The sequence below is a fragment of the Cavia porcellus genome, unplaced genomic scaffold, assembly GCF_034190915.1.
Source record: "Cavia porcellus strain 051 isolate PalLab524CR breed Dunkin Hartley unplaced genomic scaffold, mCavPor4.1 scaffold_6, whole genome shotgun sequence".
Lineage (NCBI taxonomy): Eukaryota > Metazoa > Chordata > Mammalia > Rodentia > Caviidae > Cavia > Cavia porcellus.
Genome location: NW_026947489.1, coordinates 25,762,122 through 25,786,635, shown reverse-complemented (window position 1 = coordinate 25,786,635; position 24,514 = coordinate 25,762,122). Strand labels below are relative to the sequence as shown.

Sequence of the window (24,514 nt, the reverse complement as noted above, 5' to 3'; positions counted from 1 at the left end):
GAATAAGTCATTTTTTAGGTCCAGGCAGGTGTACCAGCAGGCTGTAGGTGCCCTGTACATGGAAGGCAATCACAGTGGCACTGGCAGCTTGAAGATCTTGAACTGGCTTTACAGGGAGGAGAGATGCATTTCAACAGTTTTACAGTATACACTGTTTGCTTGGGGAACCATGACAGAGCCAAATCTGTTACAGCCTCCCTCAAAATAAAACAAGAGCTTTTAATCTGTTATAGTAATTGAGTCCTGTAGGAGACAATTTGAGTGACTCCCTTTGAATGCAGAATGATTGCTGCAACTTTGATTATATCGAGACTTATTTCCATATACTGATATGTTCAGAGCTGACTATGGTATTTCCTTCTCTGTTCAATTGGCTCTAAATTGCAGATAAGGCTAGCTGAGGTACTGGTATGTAATCTCTAAAGCCATCAGGCTGTCTCCTGTTTCCTCCCATAGCGCTCTCTGTAAAAGATATGAGCACAGAAGCATGGTAGAACCAGTCAACTCCAGGAATGTCAATTGGATATGAGCCTTGAAATAAAGAGATTATGAGTCCCCAGGGCACAAAAGTTTACATATCACAAACTGAAGCAACAGCCTCCAAAAACTATTTACTACCTTAATTGAATTATGCAGACTGATCCTTCCGCATGTCATCATCCCGCATTTTGCAGAGGTGCTTTTCTCACTACCTGACTAGCCAGCTCAAGGTACTTATAGTTCCCACCATTCTCGCTGTCACTCATCCTTGAGCCATCCGCTTATTGACAAGATAATAAATTCTGGCATAGGCCCTGGATCAGGGCCTTTGTCTGCACATCCTCATAGGGATTTAGAACCCCTTGGCCACCCTTAACTTTGAATAAGTCTTGGTGTCTTTACTCTCACCATGGGTTGCACTGAAGGTGGTAGATTGGAATTAACTTGCTGGGATTCCAATAATGTCTCAACGGGATTATAAATATAATGTTTTGGATTGTGAGGAAGACTGGAAAAAGGATTACAATACTTGAATTACAATATTCTATATTTGGGTTTACAATAAAGTCCCAGTTGGTTGGCCTTTGTCTCAGGATTTTCCTAGTTGAAGGGGTTTATGGGAGCAACTCACAAGCAGAGGAGGCCATCTTTTAAATTTAGAACAGGGTTGGGGATTTAGCTCAGCAGCATAAACCCCTGCCTGGCAAGCACTATGTTGCGAGTTTGAGCCCTGGTACAAAAAAAAAAAATTTTTTTAACATAAATCTAGAGCAGTCCAGTATAGGCTGAGAACCACAGAGTGTAATGTAAGGTGATGGTTGCATTGTTGACTGCAGAGACCTTGCACAAGGTGATTAATAGTCTGTAAGGCTGATGTGTGGCTGGATGCCTGTTTGTGCTTTCCATGACATCTGATAACAACAGGAAACATGGGTGAGGTGGCATGTTGATGTCCAGGTCCAGAGGTGAGTCTTTAGTCTCTACACCTGGGAGAAGAGTTTCCAGAATTTCAGGCTTGTGATGCTCTGTCTCAGGCCTATGTAGGCAACATCTTTTCTCTGGGAACAGTCAAATTTGAAAGCGCAGGGTTAAACAAGGAGAAGGCTGATTGACTTGCCCTGAAGGAAATGGTCACTTATAACTTGAAGAGTATGGGGACTGATTTATACAGGAATTCATGTTTAGTGAGATGTCCGCTGAGGGTACAAGTTTGTCCCTGGTAGAAGCAGCGAGAGGGAAGAGTCCTAGTTGCCCCAGTGATGGTAACTTTTTGATAGGGGTAACTTTTAAAGGCAGAGAGTTCCAATCCATTGTCTACCAGAAAAGTCACAGATTTACCCCCAACTTTTGCAATGACTGTTGGCTCTCGGGGCCAAATTTCTGTCCTATCTAGTCAGGCCCAACAAGGTGTAACTCATTTGTCAGGGCTGACAGTCCAATTTTTCCTCAGTCAAAATGTGGAACTCAGAAGAAATGGCTAGCAGTCATCTCAGGTGGACATTAGATGACACCGTCTGACCAGGATAAGGCTCTGGAGGGAGTGCCCTGTGGCTGAATGCAGACAATAGCTAGCTGGAACCAATTTAATTGGCTGGAAGTAGACAAATTGGGAGCTGGGAGTGAAGCGATAGGTGTTGGCAGCAACTGCAGCAGCCTACGAGGGAGTCAAGGTGAAATTCTCATGAATAATGGGCCCCTTTTTCCTTTAAAAAATTTTTTTTAGATGCAGGGAGCAGTTTGGTCTCACTTTTAACTCTATGAAAGCCCCTTTTCCTACAGTCAGAGGCTGGATTTTAACTAATTAGGTCCCATTTTGTCTTCCTAAGGTGTATGTTGTGTACCTTGGAATAGGAGTGCAACAGACAAAGGGTGGGTGCCCTCAGAGAGAGAGATTATTCAAATGCCCCCCTGGCGGTTCCCCTGCAGGGATTTAGATACAACTTAGCTAAGGAGAGTATAAGGCCTCTATAGAGCTGTATGTCGATCACCATGGATCTGAAAGTGAGGGCCTCATCAGCCACTGTGACTAGTGCTTCCCAGTCTTGGTGCACAGATGGAGTGACCTATTGTTTATGTTATCTGTTCCACTCACTCAGCACAGTCATTCAGCAGGCACTCAGAGGTTAAACATTCCAACTCTCTTCCCTTGAGGATAGCCTTAGCTAATAATATTTGATCAAGCTCTTCTGCTAGAACTGAGGAGGACTGACAGACTGACTAACTGGGATCCCCCTGGGAGTCTTACAAAATCAGGCAGGCAGAAATACAGACAGATAGACAGACAGATTGCAACATCTTCCCTTTGTGAGCTGCTCAAGTCGGGAGCCAGGGTTCCTCCTCTAGACCTCTGAAAGGACTTGAGAAATCTCAAGGGTGCAACTTCTTGTCAGGTCCTGCAGAGGTCCTTGCTCTATCTACAAGCGCCATGATCAGTGAGCCGAGAGGTCAGCATGGTCAGTTTTCCTGGCCAGTTGCAATGGCAAGCAGAAACACTGAAACGACACCCAGGATTTGGAGGCAGATTTTTTTTTAAAAGACCATTTATTAATCTTAAATATTTATAGTTCATATTATAATATTTATCAGTTTATTATCAATCAATCATTTTCTTTGCAGGAGGCTTCTTTCACCACTTATTAGCATCTCTGTCACTTTTATTTAAGAGAAATCCAAGAATCTTTGTGACTTTTCATCTCTCTGGGTGCTGTGAACCAGTTATCTTTATTGTTCTGGGAAGTTTCAATGGCAGCTTATTTACAGGCTTTCTTGGAAGTTTCCCACTTCTGAGAAAGTCCCACTGACTTTCTTTGCCACTGCCACATAAAGACCCCTAAATAACCTACTGTAAAAATCACATGCCAATACATTGATGGTGATACAAGTGGCCCTCATAGTAGGCTCTGCATTGAAGTCCCTGCAGACGATCAGGGAATCTTCGTTTTTTTTTTTTTTTTTTTTTTTTTTTTTTTTAATCGTTACCAGGGATCGAACTCATGACTGCCTGCTTGCAAGGCAGGCGCTTATGCCACTGAGCTAAATCCCCAGCCACGATCAGGGAATCTTGGCTACCTGTGTGATGTTCTGTAGGTTCTGGAGAAGGTCACTAGCCCTGGGCAGATCACAATGGTGCCCAGTCAGTGCGTGCTTTCAAGTGAGTGACAATGATGCAGAACTGTAGCCTGGATTCTTGCACTTTAGGGTCTGGGCATTGGCCACCTGATTGGTTTTTAGAGTCTGCTACTATGGTTTCCCATGGAGTGTACTATCTGCAAATGCATATATGAGGTGCTCAAGGCTGCATGCCTGCCATCAGGAGGGGCAGGGTATGCAGGCTGGTGGGCAGCAGTTAGCGGGGGTGAGGATTGGTGCAGGTCTGGCTCATCCCTCTTCAGTAGGGTCAACAAGAGCTGTCGGGTTTTGGCACATGCTGAGCAGCACTGTCAGGTCCACTTTGCGCATTGGAGGAGTGGAGGAGCAGGGGTTTGGAGGCTCAGGGAAGCTCAGGTGAGTGGACAGAATTGGAAACTATCTTAGTGAGGCCCAGGGCAGATGTGGCTATGCAGCTCAAACCACCACAGCCTGGTATGAGCGTGGAGGCACATTTATTCATGTTGACGGGCACTGATCAGGATCATCGCAGAATATCAGATGGTCTAGGACTCAGATGAGATAAACAAGCGGGAAGTACAGAGGCAGACTGGCTTGTCGATTGGGGATTGGTTCTTAAATATGAATCATAGTGACCAGCTATGCATCACCATGACCAGCTGCTTCAAGGAGACAGAAGCAACTGGAACTGGAAGAGGCACTATCATCTGGGCACCTAAGAAGCTCAAGGGTACTAGAGGTGGTGGGGGGTCTGTTACAATGGTAAAAGACATTGCCATTAATCCATCTCAAAGTACTTCTCCCTTCAGACACATTTGTTTCATCGTTCTTGCTATTTTCTGAGGCAGCTCTGGAAGTCCTCTTCTGTGAGTCTTTACATGATCAAAATTATGGTGAATGCTGTTGTCAAGTGTCATCCAATGGAAAAGCAGTCTCCTAAAAACATTGCATTGTGCCCACATCCACCTTTATTTCCCAGATCTGGAACTGTGTGACTTCTGGCTTTTCCTCAAAGTTCAAATGACTATAAAAGGTAAACATTTTGAATCTATGCAGGACATGGAGGCCCCCTGGACAGCTAGATCTGCTTCATAAAGTAGTAAGAACAATGGGATAAATATGGTCGGTGTATTTGCTTTGGCAGCACATCCATTAAAATGTGTTCAGACTGATGGTAATATTTTGAGGGGAATTAATGACAATGTGACTTTTACTGTAACAAATATTTTAAAAATTTGAACATTCACTGCATTTCTTATTATCACACTTCATTCACCTCTCTGTACCCGCACTGCTTTGGGGGTCACATGGTACGTGTGTGTTGGGGGCAGATGTAGAGAGCAGACACAGTGCCAATGGTACCACAGATAGAAGTTCAGGGTACTTGTCTTAATCATGTTCTGGCCCATCGCTCTGCAGAAGGTAAAAAAACAAGCTCCCAAGTTGTTAGCAAAATGATTACATAAACCACATGTTAGTTCCATTGCAAACATGAACTAGTTCGCAGATTGTGGGGAATGTTGGAGAGCTCACAGACATGTGTGCTCTTCTTTTCAAAGTACATTCACGTAAGTGACTTTTGAAATGCTTTATGATGGCATAGTAAGTATGAAAACAAAAACAGACAATAAAATAAAATTATCCATTACTACTAATAATTAAACACAGAATTACCATATGATTCAAAGCTTCTGCTTCTGGGTATGTACTCCAAAAAATTAAACACAGGGACTCAGATACTTGTACACCCTGCTCATAGAGGCATTGATTTCATTAATCAAATGGTGGAAAAAAACGGAGTGTCAACAAAGAATGGATAAACAACATGTGTTAGATAATATTTTTCAGGCTTTAAAAGGAATGAAATATTGACACACACGAAAACAGGAATGAACCTTGAAGACATTATGCTAAGTGAAATCAGTGAAACACTGAAGACCACATGTTGGGTTACTCCATTTATATGAGTGACCTAGAATAATCATAGGGATAAGAAGTGGGATGGAAGATGCTGGGGGCTGGGGAAGAGGGACAAATTATTGTTTAATGGGTGTGGAGTTTCACTGTGGAAGAAAGAAGACATAGAACCAGATGGTAGTGATGGGTGCTGTATCAATGCACAAAATGATATTGAACTATACACCTAAAACGATGAATTTTATGCTATGTGTGTTTTACTACAAATTTAAAAATCCATTAACAAAAGAAGTATGAAGCTTGTGACTCAAAAGCTATAAAATATTGTTAAAAAAGAAATTACAGAATATTTAAATAAATCAAAATTCCCCCATGTTTATGGGTTGGAAGATTTGATGCTATTATGATGGAAATACTTCCAAAATGGAACTACAGATTCAGTGTGATCCCTGTCAAAATACCACCTGCATTCACCACAGTTATTAACTAGCTGACTCCAAATTAATACAGAAATTCAGGGGACTCAAAATAGCCAGTACTTCTTTAAGAAGGACAAATTTGAGGGCTTATACATTTCCAGTTTCAAAACCAAATGTCTATTAGCTGATGAATGAACAAATAAAATGGATATTGTATACACTAGGTAATATTCATTCATAAAAAATTTCTCATTGGATTTCTTTGGTATTCATTTCACATACAGCTCCTGAGTGTGGGCAGGATGCTTTTGCTGAAGGATGCAGGAGGGAGGTGTCCAGTGCTGGGGTCCTGATGGAGTTAGGGGGTCCTTGTAGGCTTGAGGCTCTGCTAGCAGAGGTTGAACTAGGTTCCCTTGAGGCACACACACTGCTCCTTCTTCCAAACCACCATGATCTGTGGTCTCTGTCCTCCCCTCCCTCTCCCAGTTCCCAAATGGCCTCAGAGACGTGGGTGGTGGAGTTGGGTAGGGTGCCACCTTTAGTCCACTGTGTCCCTGTTAAGAGCACTCACAGTCTCTAGTTGCAAGGCTAAGTCACTTAAGCCTTGTGGCAGACACTGTTATACTCTGTGTTTTTCACAGATAAGTCAGTCTTGGGAGCTTTGCATACTCTCTCTGGCCTGACCTTCACAGGTGACACCTGGATGTAGGGATAATAAGAGCCTAGAGAGAAGGATCATCCAACTCTGGAAAATGGACAGACTCTCTGCTTTAAGACAGGAGGACATGGAATCCTGCCCTGTGCAGACTCCACCTGTGATTGCTGTGGGCAGAGAAAGGGTCATCATTGACTAGGTCCTTGCAGATGGCGCCTTGCCTTGGGCTGCTTGTTTCTACCCTGATGACTCCTCCTCCTCCTGCTGCCTATGATCTTAGAAGTTATGCCAGGCCTCTTGCACCTCTTAGCAGACCAAAGACAAATGTTTCTGTAGTGGTTACTTTGTCTATGTGACATGATCTCTTTGAGCCCAGAAAAATATCACCATTGCTCCTGGCTGCATCTGAGGTGGAGTTTCCAGAAGACATTAGCATATGGGGAAGTGGGCTGTGTTAGTGACTGTCTCCTTGCTGAGACACAATACCCAACACCCACAAGTTAAAGGGGAAGAGGTTTATTGTGCCTCAAAGCTTATGGAGGTCTCAGTCCATAGTCCATTGGCTCCCAGGCAGGATGAACTGGCAGAAAGCATGGTGCAGAAAACAGAGAGGGAGTAGATGGAAGAGTGGGGATAAGAGACCACTCCAGCACATTCTACACCTCCTCTGCCCATGCTCCACCTCCCAACATCACATTTAACTATAAACCCATTGCCGAATGAATCCTCTGGACTGATCCAACCATGAGCATCATGCTCCCATAATTCAGTCATCTCCTCAAAACCCCACTATAAGCACATGAGGCTTTATGGACATCTTGATAGAAACCATAAAAGGGGCTGAGTGGGTGGACTCAAATGGTAGCCAAATGGGGGCTTCACCCAAGCTGAGGAGGATGGGGTGAGTTTGCCTTGTTTCTGACCCTTGGGCTGGAGCAACAGCTATACTGGGTCTGTAGCTTGCACACAGCTGATTGTGGAATTTATCAACCTCCATAGTATGTGTTATGACTTGGGTCTAGATATGCCCCCAAAACCTCATGCGGTCACAGGTGGGGTTTTTTAGAGGTGGCTGGATTTGGGGTGTGTGATACTAGGATTAAGGCTGCCCTCCTGCGTGTGAGTACTACCTGCCCTAAGTGGGGACAGCCTGAATAGAATAAAGGGGGCAGGACGAGGGCTGCTGCTGCTGCTTGTCCCTTGCTGCTTGCTGCTTTTGCTGCCTCTACCTTCCACTTCCACACACCATGCGCTGTGTTTCCTCTGTGATGCCCTCTGCCATGACCGTTTGCCTCAGAGTCAGCTAACTATGGATTGAAACCTCCACAAACTGTGAGCTGAATGAAGCTTTCCTCTTTTAACTTTAGGTGTTGTGCATTTTGTCTCAGCAATAAGAAAAATAAGTAAGACAGTGCATAAACCAATGGCTTGCAGTAAATGAAGATGTTGCATGTTCACATACATGGGAGATACATTTCTTGATGGCTGTGCCTCTCAAAGACTCTACAGCCTCTGACTTCCCATTCTTTGGCACAAATGCTGAGCTATATCCATGTCCACACTGGGCATTCATTGCTCCAGATCTCACCTACCAATCAATGCTCTGTCACCAAGAGGGTAGACATGTGTGTAGTCTCCTGTTAATAGCCTCAGAGAGATAGCCTTGCTCCTGGTTGCCCCTTACCTTTTGCCCTGGGAGCAGAGTGGGTGGAGAAGGGCTCATTCTGCAACAGGAAGTTAACCCAGGAGTGAGACAACCACGTGACCACAAAGTGTGGTCTTCAGGCCAGCAGCATTCGCTTCACTTGCAGATGTGCTAGCAGGGCACACGCTCAGGCCCTACCTGGGACCTGCTGAATCAGAAACAGTGTGGGCAGGGCAGGGCGGGGCTGCAGCCTGTGTTGGAGCAAGCCCTCCAAGTGGCCTCAACATACATCTAAGTCTGAGAACCATTTGTAATCAACCAAGAAAGTTAAAAAAAGTAATAATGCCATTCCAGGAGAGAGCTGGAGCTAGCTTGATCTGCTGATTTTTTTAATTTCAGAAATTTTGTGAATTGGCATTTAATACAGTCACTGTATAAAATTATATCACATATAAACATAATCAAATAAATTATATTAAAAATAAAAGTAGGATCACGCACAATGATGTATACATACCTGCAATTCTGGCCCCTCAGGAGGCTGAAGCAGAAGGATCACAAGTTCAAGGTCAGCTGGGGAAACTTAGAAAGATTTTGTATAAAAATAAAAAGTAATGGGGCTGGGGGTTTAGCTCAGCGGCATAAGCACCTGCCTTGCAAGCAGGCGGTCGTGAGTTCGATCCCCGGTACCGATAAAAATGAAAAAGACAAAAAAATAAATAAATAAATAAATAAATAAAAATAAAAAGTAATGATTGTAAGGACTAAAGTTGTAGCTTGGTGGTAGAGCCCTTCCCTACTGTGTGCAAAGACTGTGTTCAACCCCAGTACCAGTGAAAGAAAAGCAAACAAAGTAGTAAATATCCCAAATCCACCATCTCCAAACTATCTCACTACTTTCTACTATTATTGTGTTCTTGACATTACATCTACTTTCTCTGCATAGTGGAAACACTTATTACACATTCACCAAGAGCATCTTTCCCAGCTGTGTCCAGGGTAAGCACATGGGTACCGTATTTCCCTGAAAACAAGACTAACTGGAGAATAAGCCCTAACGTGACTTTTGAGGATGCTCGTAATCTAAACCTAACCCCCAAATAAGCCCCAGGTAAGACCATCAGCCAGACAGGTGCATTTGGCACGTCTGTTGCAGCACACCATAGACGTACTGGAGTGTTAAAACATTAATATATAATTAAATATAAATAGTATTATGGACAATACTTGAAATAAATGCTAAAGTAAGTGGTAATGATATATTTGTAAATACAAATATGAGAACAGATGAACCTGAGACTTTTCCAAATGGAAAAATGGTAATTGGAGTATATACACCAGGTGTGAGACACGTGTGCCCCTGATAATGAACGGATGTGGCTGTGCCTAAGATGAATCGCCACAACTCTGTATGCTGTGCCTTGTAACCGGCTTAATGCAACTTGATTCAATAATAGATTTAAAGAGAGTAAACGTAGATTGCTAAATGTAAAAAAATATATATCTTCTGAAAATAAGGCTTATTGTATCTTTTAGAGCAAAAATTAATATAGGCTTGGTCTTATTGTGGGGGAAATACGGTAGCTTGAAATCCACCCTGTCTGGAGCTGTACTCTGTAGCACTTAGTGAGGTCCAGCAGGGCAGGGCTGTGTGGAGGTATCACAGTTGTCCTATTAGAGGCAGCCAGTAGCTGATGGAAATTCCGTCTAGCGGGAGAGAAGCCCATCCAGGACACAGGAAAGTATGGCTACATCAGGAGAAGTGAGAGCACTTTTTTTTTTATTAACACATATTAATCATACAGAATAATGGCTCACAATGAAAATCACTCGTAGTAGCTCTGTGGCCACACCTTGTGGGAAGTGTGGATCCTGCAGGGTCACCAGATTCTTCCTCAGAGTCCAGGTGATAAGTTCAGGCTCTGGGCCCAGGGGAAGCAAGAAGGTAACATTTTCAGATTTTCTCTCATATGACAGACTTCTCTGGATAGAAGAAAAGAAGTGGTCAGAGGAAAAAGAGAATAATACATATGAATTACCCATCTGGATGGCCCATTACTCCAGAACTTTCTATAAGCTGACATTAAAGCTTGAACACTAATGTGGACAACTGTGGCTGTCTATGCTGTCACAGCTGATCTCCTGGGCCACAGCAACCTGTCTCACCAACTCTGGTCTTCAGTGTTCAGTGAGAGTTCTCAGACCCTGCATAGTTAGGTATCATCAAGTCTAACTGCTACCTGGTGATAGCCACAGAGAACCTTCCGGTAGTGCTGGCAGAAATAGGAAAAGGACCTTCGCCTTTGGAAGACAGTGTGACAGCTCCTCAAACAGTTGGACAGTCTTGCCACTGGCCCAGCAATCCCACTCTGCATTTCCTTTTGGAGGGACCTAGAAACAGGCCGAGGACAGGATGACCAGGAGGAGCCAGGAGTAGAGACTTCCGTGGCCAGGAAGGAAACTGGCCTCCCAACACAGAGAGAGGCACTGGCTCATTCTCTTCCCCACTCATCCACACATGTGCCCCTCGGGTTATCCACTTAGGCAGTGGATAGTGATAGTGGATAGTGGATAGTGGATAGTGGATAGTGGATAGTGGATAGTGGATAGTCTCCTCCCCTCTCACACCCTCCTGATCTGAGGACCTGAGGATCCTCCTGAGTTTCTAGAATCCCCAGTGATCCCTTTCCCTGTGTAGAGATTGGAGCTGCTCTGAAAGAGGGCAGAGGTCCAAGCTTATGACCAGCGCCTCCTGGAGGCTGGCGTTGGAAATCCTCCATCTCTCTGTGATTGAGGTGGGAGAGAGACTGAGTTCACACTCTTTCTTATTCCAAAGGCAGAAGGACACTGTTCCTTGAGGGTTTGCACAGGCACTGAGTCCTGAAAGGGCTTTGTCATGCACAGAGAATATTTGTGATGCTGTATGACATCATAGTATTCTCACCACCTCTTCCCTGCCAACCCAGAGCATTTCAAGTCCACATAGCCACTTCTGGCAGAGGCATTGGAGAAAAGTCGAGGGGTGGCAAGGGCTGGGTCCGCGGGCCACAAGGACTCTGTGAGTGCAGGGAGGAGGGGAAGAGCTGGCATCTTGGAGGAGCAGGCCTCCTCCTGCAGGAGGGCTGCCTGAAGCGTGGCTTCAAGAAAGAAAGGGGAAGCTGTCCTGGTGGGGCAGGTACAGGTGGAGAGGCTGTCTAGACGGGAGAAAGCAGCAGAGAGACATAGGACCTAAAGTGCAGGTGAGCCATAAAAGAGAGGGCTTGGGGTCAGCCTGTGCCCGAGGCCTGCAGCCTGCAGGGAGAGGGGAGACCACATCCCTGAGTAACTTCCCTTCTGGAATGGAGACAGCCCTAGAGCAGCACAGGTTGGGTTGTGGGGCTTCAGGGAAGGCAGCTAAAGCTCAGAGAAAGGATAGGAGAAGGTAAGTGAGCTCTGGCACCAGCGGGGCAGGTGGAATTGGGACAGTTGGCTGGTCCTGGTGGCCACCATACAGTGTCTCCCATTTGGGAATGACGGATGGACAGCACGCTTCTGCCACTTTTGGCTGAACGGTGGCATATGTGGCAGACACAACAGGGTGGAGGCAGGGAGGGGACATATTTATGTGTAGCTTGATATTCTGGTGGGAGGAAATGAATAAGTTATGATGTGAGAACTCTGGGGGTGTAGGGATAGGTTCATGGTGTTCTCCAGATGTGGCAGGAGAATATTTCAGGTCCTGGTCGGTAGATGGCCTTTTGCCATCTGGAGTTACAACTAACATGATGGAGTATTCTTCTAAAGCCAGGAGCCAATAGGCTGCCAGAGCTCAGGCATGCATGGCCAGCTGGGAAGGAAGACTGATTTAGTGACCATGAAGGGCATGGTACAGGAAAGAGCATATGGGCATCAGTAACAACCCATCCTGGAGAGGGAAGATACGGGCAGTTGTCAGCAGAGACAGGACGGATGGAGGGTCCCAAGAATCCCATCCTTTGGGTGCTGCTAGCAAGGCCGTGACTCTACTGATGACAGCTCCTGTCAGCTGGCTTTTTGCAGGTTTTCTAGGACAGGGCCTTGAAAGGCCAAGGGAAGTGGCCATCTGTTGGGAGCCGCGGCCGAGCCCGGTCGCCTTACTTGGCGGACGTGAGGCCTGTAGGAAAGAGCAAAGCCTGAGCTAGATTACCCCTCCCATCGAGTGTGCTAAGATGGCGCTTATCTCCTGCTTGGTAAACAACCCGCCCTGTAAGATCTCCTGCTTCCTGCTTGGTAAACAACCCGCCCTGTAAGATCTCCTGCTTCACAACCCGCCCTGTAAGATAGTCTGCCTAGCAACAACTGAACCCTATAAAAGTGAGTGCCTCTCCCGCCAAGAAAGGAAAAAGAAGCAGAAGAAGCAGAAGAAGCACGCAAGGAGCCGCGGAGAGCGGACCGGTAGAGGCTTCGGGACAGACTGTAGGGAGAAGCACGCAAGGAGCCGCGGGGAGCGGACCAACAGAGGCTTCGGCCGGGAGGATTCCCGGGGCAGGCTGTACGGAGAAGGAAAATAAAAGAAAAGGTTGTCCACTGCCAGACTTTGTTGTGTGTCCTTCCTGCCGGCCGGGAGTGACACCGACAGCCATCCAGCCAGTTCTGGGCTCAGCTGTGGTGGTGGCTGCAGCTGTCTGCCACCTCTGCAGTCCCAAGCTAGCTTCTCTGGGGAAGGCCAGGCCTGAGGGCGAGTGCAGTGGCATCGTAGGAGGTCTCTATGCCACCCCAAATGCCTGCACTGAGTTTTGAAGGAAGCCCAGGCCACCTCAACACCAATGTCACTGTTAGAAGTGCAGCATGCCCAGAGGGCCAGCTCTTCCACCATTTCCCTGAATACAGGGACAAGGGACTCCAAGAAACTCTTCCGAGAACAACTGCAAACTGCTGAAAAAGAACAAACATACCAAAGCCATAATAACAAAACTCCATTAATACAAGAATGTACACAAATGTCCAGCTTCACCAATGATTTTAAAAGGAAGAAAGAAGTAAGAATCAATGCTGAAATGCCATTTACTACTTCTGTTGACAAAGGCAAATGAGAATAATAAACAGTAAGTCTCAGGAAACTATTGATGGATACCAAACGGACATGTGGAGAGTGTTAACAGAGTGTTATTTTCAATGATTTAAAAGTTAAAGTAAGCTATATGTCAAACAATACGGATACTAAACAAATTACTCTAAATCCACATTATGAAACACTGTTAAGTATCATTCTGAAAATAAATACCTACTATCATATAAACTATCTGTGGAATAGGGTTACTTAATAAGGTAAAAATGGAGGGGCTGAGGAATTAGCTCTGTGGCATAAGCGCCTGTCTGGCAAGCACAAGGTCATGAATTTGATCCTTGGTACAAAAAACCCCAGTAAAAATGGAAATTTAAAAATAGATGATATATGTATTAATATGATACCATCGATATCAAAAATTTGTGGATGACATAAACATAGAGTGTGGCTGCCGAGTGGGATCCAGGGGAGAGGGAGAGGCAGGGAACTTCAATATGAGAGGTGGTTTGTGGAACCTTAGTGGCAGAGTATGACATGCTTCAACTCGGGGCAGTCAGATGTGAGCTCCCATGGAGAGAAGGTATGTTTTAAGGTGTGCTATAAATCATGGATCATGGACAATGCATTAGTATGAAATTTTGTCAGTTTCATTGGAGTTTCAGGGTCCTGCTGCTTTAGACTCAACGTTTTAAGAAATATTTTCATGGGAGGTGAAACTTGGGTCTGTGGTTACTTGACCCTGAGACCAAGACTCAGAGTTCTCAATGAAAATCACCCAGTTCTTCTCATGCTAAAAAATGTATCAATCAAGATCCAACATCAAAGTCATATTGACTGTAATTTTACCTTGATTGAATTATACAAACTGAGTTTGTTACCAGGAATACCATGGTGAACTCTATTGTAAGGACTTACTGGAATGTTTAAGAAGTGATGTGTGTAGAACATAGCTGGAGAAATGGGCAAATGGTTCATCCTGCATCTTGACACCACAGAAGTGCTGGCTCAATAACCTCTGTCAAATAAAAACATTACAGTGTGTCCTTACTCCCCTTATTCACTAGATCTTGCATCATGCAACTTCTGGATTTTCCTCAAAATCAAATGACCAATCAAGGCCAATATTTCAAGTCAATTCAGGATATGGAGTCAGCCATGAAAGTGCAACTGAAGACACTCATGAGAACTTCCAGAATTGCTTCAGAAAGTTGCAAGAATGATTTTTTAAAAGAATTGATGGCAATGTGTCTTTACAAAAAGTTTAAAAATACAACCTACTATTTGATCACCTCACAATGTGCATGTATGTATTATATATGCATGTGCACACACACACATACACACACAAAATGTGATATTTTAAGAGAGAAGATTTTAAATGTCATGAATTCAGCCCATATTGCAAAGCAATTAAATCCTAGTAATGTGTCAGGTAGGACCTGGTTGGCAATCTGTAAATTGTCCCCAGGAGGTCACAATGCATAGCCAGGACTGGAAATCCCTGCTGTAACTGTAAACTGTAAACCCTGGTCTGAATTTTCCAACTTCACCTCCAAAATTAAAATACTATACTATGTGTGTTTCCCAATTGGTTTCTTTTTTTAGCTTGTGACACTCAAGGAGTGGCAAAGCTGATTTGCTGTGGAGAAGCCAGCCCATCTTCTGGGTAGGGGTCTGCAAGGTTTTAGAAGCCTGCCTGACTCTGCCTTGGAAGGTATATATATAGGTATCAGTCAGAGGCTTCTGAAAGTGAGGACGGACCTCACTTATGGCATCATGTTTTATAATAAGGAGTAAGAAGTGGGACATTGTGTTAATCAAGGCTCTCCAGGGAATCAGAACCAAGAGGCTATGCAGAGATGTGCTGGAAGATCTGTTTTCAAGAACTGGCTTACACAGAGGGTGGGACATCTTCTACAGAGCCCGTTCCACCCACCCAGCCACAGTCCACCCAGAACTCCCTGTGGCACCAGGATCCGCCTGAGATTTCCACCCGTTTCCTAGCACAGCTGCTCAGGAGGCGTGAGGAGGGTGTGCTGCTTGAGCAATCCGACTGTTGCCAACTGTTGCACTGACTGGCCTCCATCTGCTCCAGGCTGGCAGGTGGGAAAGAGCTTGGCTGTGTGCAGTGTACCATGATAGGGTTGGGATGAGGAGTTGGGGTCTGGGTTCAAACTGCAGGCTCCTGCTTTTCAACCACCTCAGAGTCACTTTTCTGCTATGGGACAGGGATGGAGAGTCCCCTTGTTTGTCCCATGGCTGTGATGGATCTCAACCAGTTCAACAGCATCTTTAGCAAACATTAGTCCTGTGCCAGGGGATTGCAATTGGATTCATCTGAGGTGCTGCTAGAGCCCCAGAGGGCATGCGACCAGGCTGAGCCATCCCTGCAAGCGCAGAGCAGGGGACACAGCTGGAGAATGGTGGTTTTCCAGCCGGGCACTGGTGGCATCAGCTGATAGCAGCAGCCCTGGGCACAGGTTAGAAATGAAACTTCTCAGGCTCCAGCCACTTCTGCCTGCCGAATCAGCCCCTGGTGGTTGCTCTCAGATGCCCTTCCAGGTGATTCTGTTGGCTGAAACTCCAGAATCACTATTCTAGGGCAGTGGTTCTCAACTCGCTTCCTTACAGCTCCTGGGGAAACAAGACCAGGGCCTGGCCCTGCTGGGTGGCCCAGATTTGGTGGCCTACAGGGAGGCCCAGTGTAAGTCTTCAGAGCACTGCAGGTGATCCTAGTACTGAAAACCACAGTTTAAAAAGAAAAGTAGTTTAAGTGGACATCTAGAGAAACAGCGTGCACAAGCATGCACACACTGACACAGACATGTGCGTGCGCGCGCGTACACACACACACACACACACACACACACACACACACACACACACACTGCAGAGCCCTGGCAAGCTGAGGAGTGCTGCAGGATGTAGGATGTTTATGACATGATGGAACTTGTCTCTTTCTTTAGTGACCTTTGAATAGATTGAATCATTTCCTTTGGAAATTTAAAGAAAAAATGCTTCAGTTTTTTTGTTTAACAAATCCTTTTTGTCCTTGAAAATATTTCTCAAAACATTATTTCTCTCGTTTGGAAGTCTCAAACTTCCTCTGGAGGCTATCTCTACCCTCCTCAGCAAATAACAATACAATTCTGGGGAAACTCTCAATTTAATGGGAAATCACATGGAAATGAAGGGATCTCTTCAATGTTACCCGGTGCCCCTCTCCACTTCTCAGCTGGAGAGTGGAGATTTAGAAAACATCTAATGGCCTCCAAACATTAATAGCTGAACTGGGCAGGGTGCCACATTTTTGTTGCCTCCTTTGGCTCTGTTTTTCACCAAATCACGCCATGTAGACAACACATCTCTGTAGGAGTTCCTGGGTGTCACTGGATTGCAGCCCTGAGATAGCCAGCCTCTTGGGTCACCATGGCAATGTTTGAGTTCTGCTTCAGTAAGGAAATTGTTGTGAGAGTTTTGGCAAGTTACTTAACCTCTCTGTGCCTTAGTTTCCTTACCTGTATAATGGGGATTCTTCTGAGGATTAAGTGAGATGATTCATTTAAGGCATTTGAACAGGGTCTCCATTTCCCACAAAGTGGTTTGGGAGTCTGTGTCCTGTGCCAGATGGTACAGAGCTTCACAGCCAAGTGCTGGGAAATGCTGTTCAGTCGTGGAAATGAGGAAAGACACAGGTGTGGGCCCGGATGCAGCCCAGGAAGGCTCTGCAAGAAGTGCCTGAGTGCTCTTTCTGGGAGCGCTGCTGCTCAGGCAGTCGGTCACCAGACCTGACCAGCTGAGCCATTAGGGTGATCAGCTCATTCCTGCCAGAGCAGAGACACCTTGTGTGGTTCTCAGTGGACTCCTGTACCCTCACCAGGTGCTTGGTTGCAGCTGCTGCCCAGACACGTTTCTCAGCACTTCAACATCCCCTCAAGCATCCATCTCCACCTACTCTGCCCTCTCTCCCCAGGCTCTCATCCTCCACAGAAATCAGAAACTCACTCCTCCTCTCCCCATCCGTCTCCTTGGAGCCTCCCTGGAAGCTAGATTTTCAGTCACAGTAAGCCAGCCTGAGAAGATGAGCACTGGAAATGGGCCCCTGTGGTCCCACTTTCAGGAAACCAAACTGATATTTAGAACAACTTTCTTGGATCCAAATGCCACCCTGAAAGGAATGACTCGTGGGTGGCAAAAATTTTCAGCACCTTACCAGGCTGGAGGGATAGTGCTGCCCTGGTCTGGTGGCCCGTGAAGTGGGGGAAGCCCTGACCCCTGGGCGCCTCTCCCCTTCCCTGACCTCTATGCACACAGTGCAGCCTCATACCTGAGGCAGTGTGTGGTCATGGCCGCCTGTGTCCCTTTTCCTAACATCCTGGTGCATGCAGCCATGGGTCCCTAGCTGCCCTCCGAAAATGCTGGTACTTTGCCCACATCCTCTCGGGTTCCTTATGAGGAGCTCAGATTACACAGACAGGTCTCCACCTCATCATCTTCCAGTAGTTTGAGACCCATCAGGGCTCTGTCACCTCACACTGACTTCCCTTTCCCCATTCACCTCTTGCAGAAAGCAAAATCAGGAAGCAGAAATGACAAGCGTATGTCGCTTTAGCAGCTGGTCAGCAGTTGTGCAGAAGAGGCCAAACCCTGGCTTCTCCCCAAGGTCCCTGGCTGCAGCCCAGGCGGGGAGGAGGCAATGCTGAGGGTCAGCCTGGCACTGCCTGGGAGAGGAGTTCAAGAGGCCTAGCCTGGATGGCTGCAGGCGGGAAGCAAAGTGGGTCAACTGGGGTGTTGCCCTCCCCTGCAGTTACTACACAATAAACAATGGAAACAGGCGGGGTCGGGGGTGGGGGGGTTGGGGGGTGGGGTGGGATGGTCACGACAGTCTGCTTGCCCCATCAGATGTTTCCACTTTTCTGAGTCATTTTCCAGGTCTGGTGACATTTATTATGCAAAAGTGTTGTATGCAAGAGACACAGCCCACTCTGCTGATTGTGCTGTCCGCCACTGCCTGACATACCACGGGTCTGCACGTGGTCACACACGTTGTGGTAGTTTACCAGCTCACAGCCTCTCCCTCGGTCCCGGGCAGTGTCATCAGCAATCATAAGTGTGCCCTTTTCCTGAAACTTGCGTGCAGGTGATGGTTCTTATTATGTGAAATGTTTACTCATCTGTTAAACACTGAACCTCTTCTTGTATTTTTTTTGCATTTTCTTAAGAAGTAGGAAGGTTGGGATTGACTGCACCCATTGTTTTGTTTGTCAACTGTAGTTCCTCAGCTTGAATTATGTCTGGGTCTTCAGGGTCCCTGGACCTATGACTCTGAGTACATTCTCTGCCCAGATGAGCCCAGGATTTACCCAGGCCATGAAGCTTTTAGGGCCTCCAGACTCTTGGTGTTAAATCCAAGATGAGCTGTTCAGCCTATCCTTAGGCTTTTAGACAGAAATCTCACTAAATTTCCCTGGCTGTAAACCTCCTGCCTCAGCCTCCCTAGTGCTGGGGTTACAAGTGTGGGCCCCCACACCTGGGTCAGTCTTAACTATTTTCCAGTGTATGCTGCAGTGGCTTTAAGGGGATTCACAATATTGTGCAACCATCACCAATATGGATTTCATGAGGTCTTTTCACAACATAGGAGCGTCATGGGCTTGCGTTTACACGCGTCAGTGATATGGTCAAGTGGCTGTGGCCTTGCACACGTGGCCTCTCCTGTTCTTTCCATTGTGGGGCTGAGGCAGCACCAAAGACATTCCCTGTGCTTTGCCCTGGCATCCCTGTTTCCCTCTGGTCTCTGGCTGTTTGTGTCTCCCTGGGCATATGCATGTGGGTTACCTGCATCATGTTCGGGAAATTAGGGAACATTGTACATTCTGCTGCAGGGGGATGAAGCTTCTGAAGATGAAATAATTTTGATGAGTTGTGTCTTTTTTTATGTGCTAAGGATTGAACCTGGAGCCTTTGCACTGAACTACATTCCCAGCCTCGCTGTCTGTCTATCCCTCTCTCTCTCTCTCTCTTTTTTTTTTCTCTTTCTTTTCTATTCTTTTCCCTCAGGCTGTCTGAGAACTTACAATCCTCCTGCCTCAGCCTCCCAGACTTCTGAGATTACAGAGGTGCAGCACTATGCCTGGCAGATGAGTTATAGCTCATGCAGCACTTTCTAGGGACCAAAAGCCTTGTCCAGCCTTCGACACTGACTTGGCCCTGTACCCACTGAGTGGCAGAGCTGGGCTGTCCCTGTTCTTGCAGCTTCTATACTTCTGTTAATGCAAAAAAAAAAAAAAAAAAGATCACATTCCTTCCTGCCAATCAAGGAAAGGGAAGAGTGAGTTCAGAGACATTGAAAAGTGGGTTGAGTGGCCAGGAAACAGAACCAGGCTAGAGGCATAGGTTTTTCTGTGGAATTCCAGGAAAGCACCTGCTGGCAGGTTCATATAACTGAACAGAGCATTAGTAGGAGGCCGAGCTGGCCCTGGGCTGCTCAGCTAGTACTTCTGGGTGGGTGAGGGTGACCTCAGAGGTCAATGCATCTGGAAGAGCTCAGGCCAGGACAGGAGACAGTAGCCTCAGAGAGTAAACAGCTCCTTGCTTACTCACTGCAGAACACGCTCCAGTGTCCGGCCAGGTGCTCTACTTGGAATAATGCATGACCAACACAGCCTTCCCAGTGACCCAGCTCCCTGAGCCCCCTGTGTAACGGAGATGAGTAATTTTATCTGACTCCACATGACATCAACTGGCCCATCTCCTGCAGGAGTCTTTGTCTGATGCCTGCCCTTTGGGTCGTATTTATATTTATGTCTCATTTATTTTCCTCCTTTGTGGGTTGTGGTTTTCCGGGAGAGAAGTAAACTGCACTCCAGGCAAACATGGAAAATCCAATTGTTCAATAGATGATAAACCCCATTTCCTCTCTCTTTTTTTTTCAAAAGATGAGTTGTTGAATCACATGTCAGGAGTGACCACCATGCTTGAAATACCAAACTTCCCATGTTTATGCCTCATGCATATCTGCGACGCATGTGCCTGACGGTTGGCCTGTTCTGCTTTTGGCAACATTAATCTGGGCGGCCCATTCTCCTCCCCAGAGAGTCAATGTCCAAGAGCATGCAGGACCACTCCTGCTTGAAGTCTCACCTCCCACTGCCCCCCACCCCGCCCATGCTTCCACCTGGGGGCAGCACTCTGAAGGACACTGTTACCCTCACCGTCTGCTGTCTGCCTCAGTTGGTCACTCCTCAGCATCCTGCAGCCCTGCCCACCCTGTCTCCCTTCTCCTCTTGCATGACCCTTCTGCTGCCTGTTGTCCCTGTGGGTGCCTGGTTAAGAGCTGGGACTTCACATCCCTGGGTGTGGTACTCCCTGTAACCCAAAGTAATGAGAGCAAATCAGTGTGAGAGAAGAGCCCACTTGCTCTGTCCCACGGTGTGGGATTCTGCAGCCCTTCCACCTGGAGGTTCTCTCCGGCCAGGGGCTTCCTCAGCAGGGCTCCCCTTCTGACTTCCTGTACACTGGCATGGGGCCTGCTGCTGCAAAGTGCTTGGGAATGCACTTACAGAATAAAGCTTAGTTGGAAACTAAGCTGAACTTTCTCACAGTAACACCGAGTGCTCACTTGGCACTCTGTGTACCAGGACAGCTCTGTCCTTTACTCTGTAAAGAGAGCGTTCCTAAAAGTCTCTGGAAGAGCATCTACTCTGAAATACATCCATAACCTGCGGGATACCCTCATCTTTTAAGGATTCTAAACGTTTGCAGAATTTGTTGTTGTTGCTTGGAGGTTTACAGAAATGCAAAGCTGTAGAAGCAAGAGCTGGAAAGGACTTGGCGTCATCTTACCTTATGGCTGGGGAAACCGAGGTCCAGAGAAACAGAACAGATCACACAGGCGAGTCAGCTGTTTCATCTGTCCTCAGCCTCTGCATGTAGACTGATGATGTCTGACCAGGGCAGAACTGCAGAGGGACCGGAGATGTCACAGCCTTCATCACTGGCCTGTGAATACAGCCTTGCTCTCTGCCCTTGGAACAGGTGAGTAAAGTCAGAGCCGACTCACCCCGATACTCTTCCTTGTCATGGGACAGAATGTCAGGGAAGAGTCCTCGAGAGAAGAAGGAATGGTGTATGTTTCAGAAAGACCTGCAGAAACACAGAACACAGCAAGCCTGGTGAGGGTCACAGTGGGAAGGTCGCAGGGTGCAGGGGGCAGACCTGACAGCACCACTGCACTCGCCCGATACCAGGAGCCTAATAGCACCTGCTTAAGACACATTTGTTGGGTTGAATGAAATCAAATCTGTACTTAAAGTGATACAGAGAAGACAGCACGGTCCATGCCGTCCCCATGCCGTCCACAAAGGTACACACACAGGAAAACGGACAAATGTCCCCAAGGAAGACTGTATCTGTCTCTGTGAAGAACAGATGTGGATGGATGCATAAAGGACTGGAAATAATTCTATTATGCTTTGTTTCTTGACAAGAGGAAAATCAAGGAGGAACTAAAACGAATATGATAATGTGTATTTATTCTGAGTGATGGGAACATAGGTGTTTTTTCTATTAACTTCTGTTATTTTTTTTTCCAGATTTGAGACTTTCAAATAATACTACAGCAATAAGTTATAGAGTTACTATTTTAGATTCTGCTTGGGATCTGGTGTTGAGGGTTTCAAAGACTACTTTCAGGTTTGACAATTTGGTAGGATTTAGAATTTGGAGATGTTGTCATTTTGCAACTACAAAGTATGACAATGAAAGATACAGAAATATCAAAAGAAAAATGTGCAGAATACAAGTCTGAATGAGACCAAGCATGATTTCCGGTCATGTCCTCATAGGGAGCTGAACAGAAAAGACATAACTGTCCCGAATGCTGTGTGACAGCACACATGCTGAAGCTCACCAGTCTTGTGTCCTTGTCCTCTCTCTGTTTCTGTCACAGAATATCTAAGGTAGGTAATGTGTAAAGAAAAGAGACTCAATTAACTCATACTTTTGGAGAGTCTGAAATCAGGTGGCCCCATCCATTAGGTCTCTGGCAGGGCCATGGCTGTGTCGGGGGGTGATGGCAGCAACATGGCGGAGGTGTGTGTGAGACACAGCAGGACCGGACGACAGGGACTCAGGAAAGAGCCTGGCTCTCTGCATCACAACCTGCTCTTGGAGGAGCTACAAGGATCCTTTCACTGCCACTCACATGACAGCATCCCCAAATTCTGAATCCCACCAAATCACCTGGATCCCACTAGTCTCTGACCTGATCAACTATAAAGCCTCACTTCCCCTCCTCACCTACACACAGGGCACAAGGGACCAGCACACAGAATGTTGGGGGACAAAACCCTTATACTATAGCACTCAATGCCCGGGGCTTAGCTATTCCTGTCTGCCCCCTCAGAGGTCAAACAGACACAGTACAGCCTGAGAGCCCACTCATAAATCACACTGTTGACATTAAGCTCTCTGATGTGGTGTAAGACCTAATAGAGATAAGAATTATGTTGTAGATGTTACTTTTGGGGTTAGACAGAGAGGGGAAGAAAAGTTTCTAACTCCCAATAAATTGAGAGAAGCCAGAAGTATGTTGGCCAGGTTTTGAAGCTGGGAAAGGGCAGCATTTGACACGGGCAGGAAAACCCCAGGCTCAGACAGATTTAGAAGCCAAGCTTGGAACACAAGGACCAAAATGACAACAGCAAAGCATCATGGGAAGTAGCTAGGAGAAGAGATAGCATTTATTAAAATCATTGTAGTAATCTTTCCATTTTAAGATTATGCAGATGAATTCTGATCTGTCCCAACAGACATATGGACAGAAGGAATGAACAGGACACTTACTCTTAAAAAGAAACACAAATGAGCTGGGTATGGTTGCGCACGCCTGTAATCCCAGCACTCGGGAGGCTGAGGCAGGAGTATCGTTGTGAGTTCAAGACCAGGTTGGGCTACAAAGTGAGCTCAAGGCCAGCCTGAACTGCAGAGAGACCATGTCTCAAAAAGAGGAAAATAATAATAATAAAGAAACACAAATAGTTAAAATCAGAGGGGAAAAAAAGCTTAAATAAAGGTTGAGTAAAACAAAAATGATTTTTTTCTTTGGCTGTGCAGGTCACTGAACCCAGCACCTTTACACTGAGTACATCCCCAGTCGTTTTTAAATGTTCTGTTTTCAGACAGTTTCACCAAGTCACTAAACTGCCTGAGTTGGGTACAAACTTGTGATCCTCCCTCTTTAGCCTCTGAGAGACATTTTCTAACCTACGAGTACATCATAGGAATTAAACATGGGTTAATTTAAATAAACAGCAACTCAAACAACTCAAGTGTTCCCAAACAGATAGATTGCTTAAATACATTGTATGGATTAAGGAGCCATATGGATATAGTCCTATTTTGGCAGCAATATGATTCTTTGAATATGTGTGTGTGTATGTGAGAGATCTATATGGTCTGAATGACACGCTATGTAAAAGTGTTAGTGATTATTAACCAGAGGGTGAGACTGCACGTTTGCTCTGAGTTCTCTCTGTATTTCCAGGTTATGATGAATACGCCATGGTTTGATAATAATTCCTTCCCCCCCAGTACCTCCAAGATCTGCAATTCTTGCCTATGAAACATTCTCAAACTTCTGTGCATTCTCCTTGCTTGCTGATTTGCAGAGTTTCCCAGCCTTGCTCCAGGTGACTGGAATCGCAGCCTGGGTGGGCACGGGCATGTGCAGTTTCCGGAGCTCCCTGGTGCTTCACTGGCAGCCTGGCTGGGTCGTGGACACACTCCTCCTACCTGAGCCCCTGTGTCAAGGGGGTGTGACTTGTCAGACTTGCCCGACTCCACCCGGCCTCCAGAGAATCTGCCTTTTGACCTGATTGCCACTGTTCCCAGCATGGCTGAAGAGGAGAAGAGCTGGTATAAAGTAGCATCTGCCTCTGCTCTTTGTGACAGGAAAGAGAGCCGCTCACATTTTCACTGTGGGGTTCACTGGAAAGGGCAGTAACTATGGCTTCATGTCGGCAGCCTTTATGCTTTTGTTAAGTTAACATTATGTCACTTTCAAGGCACTTTCTTGGTCTTATTATGATCGTGTTTCTGAGTGACTATAATATATTCCCTTTCCAGTGCATAGACTTGAGTTCAGAAGGCATTAGATAAACGACCCTGCTCTTTCCAGCCACTCTTTTTGGCCTTTGGTACTACGCTTGCTACAAAATCACACTCTCCTCTTTCCCTCATGCAAGCTGAGCAGGTTTTTCCTG

At 46.1% G+C, this 24,514-nt stretch overlaps 1 long non-coding RNA gene across 1 annotated transcript; it reads right to left on the bottom strand.

The window, feature by feature from the left end:
• Positions 1–10,025: 10,025 nt before the first annotated feature.
• On the bottom strand, positions 10,026–24,000 carry LOC134476245 (uncharacterized). Its single transcript, XR_010047824.1, has 3 exons — positions 23,847–24,000; positions 21,096–21,395; positions 10,026–10,207 (listed from the first exon to the last, which is right to left on the bottom strand). It is a non-coding gene; the product is annotated as an uncharacterized LOC134476245 (long non-coding RNA).
• Positions 24,001–24,514: the final 514 nt, after the last annotated feature.